Below are 6,734 nucleotides of genomic sequence, written 5' to 3' on the forward strand. Positions count from 1 at the left end.
TAAATGATTTTAGCAAATGGCTGCAATATAACAAAGAGTGAAAAATTGAAGGGGGTCTGAATACTTTCCGTACCCACTGTATATATATATATATATATATATATATATATATATATATAATGTGTGTGTGGGTATGGAATTAAGAATCCTGTCATTTGGATTTATATTAGAATTTAGCAGTCAATAATTACATGTATTTGATCCTTGTTGACTCGTCTCAGTCTGTCGTCCTCGTCTCTGGACTCTTGAATGTTCTGCCTCTGTTAAAATCTCTGCATCTGTCAAATCTGATTTCAAAGTCAAATGGATAAGCAGAGAATATGGATTTAGTAATAAAAATACCGTGACAAGAAGTTTCTTTATTGAATACATGACTGAAAATGGCTAAATTAGAAAAGACCAACCTTTAAAAAAAAAAAAAACAGAATAACTCAAGAAGGCCTAGTTAAGTGAGACAATATTGTACCGAGTGTTGGAATAACTGGTTATATAATCTGGATTATGTAATCAGATTCCAAAAAATGAAGTACTTGTAATTAGACTAATTACTTTTTAAAAATACTCATAATCAGACTACAGTTACTTTTTTAATGATTTTATGATTGCATATGCACACAATGACAGTAGATTCTCCATTATTTATTGATTCTCCTTCATTCTTCTTTTTATCTCTTTTGAATTTTCTTTTCTAAAACAGTCTATTGCTTTTATGCATGTTCAAAAAGTCTTCCAGTTTAATGGAATTGCACACGCTATTTACTAGTCAGGTGATTATAATTACACAGAAAATGTAGTGGCCACACAGCATTGGACCACTGGATTTACAGAAATCATTGCACTTTTAAGGTGATATATGGCAAAATCATTACTGTGTGCTACAAACTCTGAGTAAACTCTACATTTCCTAACAATTGCAAAAAATCTTATAAAAAGAGAGAAATGTTTGTGAAAAAAAAACGAAGAAAAAAAATGAGGTAAGCTTGTTTTCTCAACATGCACATGATCTAAAATTCAAGAAGCACAGCATATGTCAATTTAACATTTCATTTTTTTTTCTTTTTAATACATTTCCTAAATTAATCACAAATATCTTTTTTGCTTTGTCATTATGAGGTATAGAGTGTAGATTGATGGGGGGGGAGATTAGTATTGTAATATAAGGCTGCAACATAAAATGTGGGAAAAAGTAAGGGGTCTGAATACTTTCGGACATCACAGTTCAGTCTCATGTTTATTGCAAAACTCACCCTCATACTGATGACCAATAACGTGACCATTAAGAAATTAAAACTGCGCAGTTCAGAAAGCGCAAAGTATAATGAGTATATCTGCTTTATATGACTTAATTTCCCTTAATATTAACTAAACTAACTAACAATATAACTAATGAGTTATACATTTTACTTACAAACAGCATTGTTTTATTTGTTTTAATTTGCATATTTTAGACACAGTTATCTCATTTCTACATCTTAGTACCATATTGCCATGCTCTTTTATAATTATAGTATGGAGTAATAAAAGACAATGCAAGTCACAAGCATTGTAAGTCAGTGATGGATAATACCTTTCAGCACACAGTTTTCAACGAACACTGTTATCTTCAGAACTTCAATAAATAAAATGACACAGGTCCATTCCAAGTACTCTGTAAATAAAAAAGGCACTTTTGATCAGCAAAACATGTCTTACAAAACAAAATTTTGTATGTCTTCTAAGTTTAGCTATTATATGGCTATCACTTATCACTAAGTTAAATATGATCCTGTTGGATCTAGGAAATGTAAAATACATTAATCACCGGCCAAGATCTCCAAGCTAAACCTTACAAGAAATATCTGTCCTGACAAATTTGAGCTTTCCCACAACAAATCTACTTTTAAAAAATCATTAAAATAAAGACAGCATACCTTTCTCCCTTTCCAATATGACTAGATGAGCATAAATCACTAGGATGATATCCAGGACTGTTATTGTTATTATCCACAATATTGTGATCCATCCGCGGCGAAGAACTGTGAATGTAAAGATGACCTTCTGCTTTAGCTTTCACAAGTCACATACAAGAACTGAACTCAGATCTGACACGGATCAATTTAGAAAAGTCAGCATGAAATCAAAATTGAACCTATAGAATGTTCTTAATGCATGTAGTTGATTTTACTGTGAACAATTCACTTTTCACAATACAATCAACAACCAATGGATAAAATCAAGTCTTGCCCAATATTATTATTCTTTTTTTTTTTGGTTTGATAGTAGTCTCATTTAGACAAATGTCACAATATGGTAGTAAAGTGAACAGCAGAAGCTTCAGTTTCATGCTGACTTTAAATCACTTTTAAATAAACATCATGCATTAAGCAGGATGTATTTCTATTTATATACAGTAATATTCAAAATCATCACAAATGTATACATGCATGATTATTATAGGATTTACTCTTTCCAAACCTATACAAACACAACAATGATCAGAATGTACTTCAAAATGTACTTACATTTAAATCTTGCTTGCAGACGAGTTAAAAGTGGTATACAGCAAAGCACCAGTGGTGAAACAAATAGCACAATAACAAACACTAACATAAGAGAATAACAGTCCATTAGTTTCCCATTCAAACAAAACAGTCAATAATGTGTCATTAAAACACATCATATGATTGCTCTGAATGTTTAAATGTTAAAATCACTGAAATAAGAGCCTCAAAGGTGTTTTTCTTGTGGAGCTCTTATTGTCTTAATGTAGTCTGCACATTTATGTCAACATATCAATCTACAAGTACAGTAGTTGTACATCAAGGTGAAATTGCCTGAACTACAAACAACTGTGTTTTTAACACAGAAAAAAAAATGTGTTTATCAGTTTAATAAATTATGAAGGGTTTTCATAATTATTCAGGCGTTACCTAAAGAGGGAAGTCCAAATGAGGAGATCAACTGGAGCAATTGGAAAAAAGACAACGAAAAAATACAAAGTGTGTCATTCCCACCTAAAAAAAAAAAAAAAAGAACCAAAGCAAGTATGAATGGAAGAATTTGAAATACAGGAATCAAATACAGACTAACATGGTGTAGGTTAACTGTGGTTTGCTGATTGGTCAACTTTAATGTCTCCAGTCTCTTTTGGCTTAGTCACATGATGTTATCCACCAGTTCTATTCTCATGACACTGGACAGTATCATCGCTGTGGACATGACAAATGTCCAGTCAAGGCTAAAATTCATGCATCAAATCTTAACCTGCAGCAGCTTTGAATGCTTTTATAACAGAATGTGGAGCACTACATTTAGGTCACACAAAGATGATAACATTAGCAATGCTCTCCCACATATGCAGTATAATTTACAATATAATTTGTTTGTAACTGTGCTTGTTCCTTTTGTTGGTTAAGTAGTAGAGGGTGGTAACAGTGAGTAAAATTATAAATGTTACGTTCCGCATTTATTTATTTTTTCCCTTAAGCTTTCTTTCTATTATTTTTGTGCTTTATCAACACTCAGTAACAGTGGTTAATCTAAAGCTAATAGTACTATCAAACATTAACACACACTTAGACCTAAAAGGAAAGTGTTTGGCTCTACTGTATGTATATGATTATCATTTTTGGTATTTGTAGAATAAAACAAAAATCAAGAGTTTTGTTAATTTACATTTATCAACGTAATAAATCTGTGCTTACTTCGCCTGCCACTCAAATCATACAGAAACTCTTACCTGCACTCAGGATGAGACAGAACAGCACAACTAATCCAAAGCACATTCCTGAGGCTATACGGTGTGTCTTGTCTGTATCATGTGCACTAATTCTCCAGCCATATGCAAAAAGAACTATAGAAACAGATAAAAAAATTAAATGTCACACAAGATGCATGATGTTCTGTGCAAGAACAGAACATATGTAAACATGTAGTGAACTGAACAGTGTTTGTCAAACAATTGTCATTGAGGCCATACCAACTTAATCATTATGATATTTAAGGAAAGTTAGGGCAACAGTATACATACAATAAAGTATAAATTATAAAAGGATGTAATCTTATTATTTTGAAATGAAGAATATACTAGACACTTGTAAGCACTGTCTGTCTTTCAGTCAGTTTGAGTAATCAGGGTTGCTGACTTCAGGGTTCATGTTTACAGGATTTTAGAGAGGGGGTGCGGTATGATTTAATGGCTGAATTCTGGACAGGTCTACTGGAAGTTAGCAAAACAGGTAATATTTCATAAAGCACTTTATATGTCAGAATAAGTAACATGGCTTCTGTTGTGTGAAATGTGGATTCACCCACCTGAATAAACAATGACTGTAAGAACAGTAAGTTCATGTGTTATTCTGAAAAACCTAATCCATGATTTATGATTGTCTGTGGAAAGAAAGGGTTGAATACATAAAATTAATATATTTTTTAAAAGCACTAATGCACTGCCATTGTATTATATTATGTTAGTCCTGTCCTGATTGACTAAATTATGCTGTTCTCTGTTGTCAGAGATATCACATATTCTTACTCCCAAGGTGAAAACTGAAGCATGTTTGTGCATCACTGTGCAGATGCCAAATGAGTCCCACAGATACTTTAGAACTAAATTTTTTAGACATGCATTCAAAAATAAAATAAAACCATGTTCATTTTAAATACTTATCAACATACTCACACTTTACAAAAGCATATTTTTATTACCTTATTTTTCAAACAAGACTTATGGTTTTACTGAATGTATTACAAATCTGTTCCATTACTTGTGCTTGTACTATGCATTTTGGGTTAGGTTGTGGGTAGGACAAAGTGTATTTTTTTTCACCAAAAACTACAACTTTCTTGACACATACAATATTGTTGCCAAGAACATATTCAGAAAATAAACTTGAGTTTGTGGTTTGAAAAAAAAAATCATTGTGCTTCAGTATTTGACCCTTTATTGTATTTAACTGCAATAGAATTAATCACTAACAATATTGCAATGCTAAGCCTTAATATGTTGCCAACCATATGCATTTACTGATCTCCTTAAAAAAATAAATAAACTTTAAATCCTAATATACCTTGAAGATACTTCAAATAGCGCAAAGCCCAAATCAACATAACAGGCCTCAGAATATAAAGAGCACAGCAGGTGACAGTCTCATGCAGAGATCCTGGAACAGAATATTTAATTATGGACTTTAGATAACAAATGACAACAAATGTGTGACAAAAAATGAGAAAGTGTTGAAAAGTCCCACTATTACATAATATACACAAACACAACACACCAACATGTGAGTCAGGGATGAGAAAAATCTGTACAACATTATGAACAGAAGACAAACAAAATCTACCATATTATTAAGATTATATTAATATTATTTTACATATTTACAAACATAACTAAGAACACTAAACTACTGCACTCACCTTCAGTAAAGCCCCAAAGCATGAAGGCAAAGAACATACAGATGTTTGGACAAAAGACCAGAGAAACCTGAAGATTCCAGATTATGCTGCTGTTGACTGGAGAGAAGAAGCAGAATAATCACAGTTAAATTAATAAAACACTTACTGTGAAACATAGAGATTTAAATCACAAAAAAATAAGAACAATTCCCTTCCAAGCACAGGCCTACCAGTGTTTTTTGATCTGTAGTAGTTCAGAGAGCAGAGCAGAAGCACAGCTCCAGATGTAGCAGCAAAACAGAAAAATAACACAGCTATGTGCCAAGAAGAGAAGCCTGTGAAACACAAACATCAGGTATAACTTCACTGAATCAACTTGGTATATTTAGTCATAGTTTCTTATAGAGAAATAATTAGGAGGTTTGCAATTAAGACAATTAATTCTTTAAATTGATTCCTACAACTATTAGCAGCAGCTACTTAAATGTTACATTATTTGTTCTTTTTAAATAGACACTTTTTTTAAGCTAGTATAAATAGCAAAAAATAGCACCTCATTTACACCAAATGCAAATAAATAATGACAGATACTGCTCATAGTGTCCACAGCAAACAGTATATTCAAATGATTTGTGGGCAGAGTTAATGAAAATTGCCACTGCCAACAAGTTTGTCTATTTAAATATAGCACAAATAGACATTCTTTTACATTTTGCTATGTTTGTCGACTCACCCAGTTGCTCCAGTTCTGCAGTTGCATTGGCTGAAAGTCATCCAGCAAACACTAAACACATGTAAACTCCTTTATCCTCAGTTCTGACACTCTTCAGTCTGAGAGAGAAGTTTCCTTTGGGGATTTCAGCAGTGAAGAACTCAACTCTGTCTCTGTATTGTTCATCTGATGAATCTGGTAAAGTCTCATTGTTTTGGAAGAGCAGAACCAGAATATCTCCATCTGTCCTTAGCCATGAAACCTCAATGTGTTCAGGTTTGATGTGAGAGTCTACAGAACAGTTCAGAGTGACGTCCTCACCATCATATGCAGAAACAGACCGATCTGATCCTGATACTAGCAAACGCTCTGAAAGAATAAAAATGGTTTAAATTCCATTACATAAAATACATCCAATGTAATTGATATTTTCAGCAGAATTCTGATGGCTCTCACTCACCATGTTTTATCTGAACCTCAGTCTCACCAGAATCCTGCTGACTGTAAACTCTACATGTGTATCGTCCCTCATCTTCAGCTGTCAGATTGTCCAGACGGAGGGAGAAGTTCCCATGTTGAATCTGATCAGTAAAGAAATGAGCTCTATCATAATAATCCTGCTGCTGGGCCTCTGGTCGACTCT

The 6,734-nt window shown here is 33.0% G+C and overlaps 1 pseudogene; it reads right to left on the reverse strand.

Annotated features, from left to right (window-relative positions):
* LOC107673203 (uncharacterized) overlaps positions 1-6,734 on the reverse strand; it is a 12,250-nt pseudogene that overhangs the window by 1,628 nt on the left and 3,888 nt on the right.

Source organism: Sinocyclocheilus anshuiensis, unplaced genomic scaffold (assembly GCF_001515605.1).
Source record: "Sinocyclocheilus anshuiensis isolate Anshui unplaced genomic scaffold, SAMN03320099.WGS_v1.1 scaffold724, whole genome shotgun sequence".
NCBI lineage: Eukaryota > Metazoa > Chordata > Actinopteri > Cypriniformes > Cyprinidae > Sinocyclocheilus > Sinocyclocheilus anshuiensis.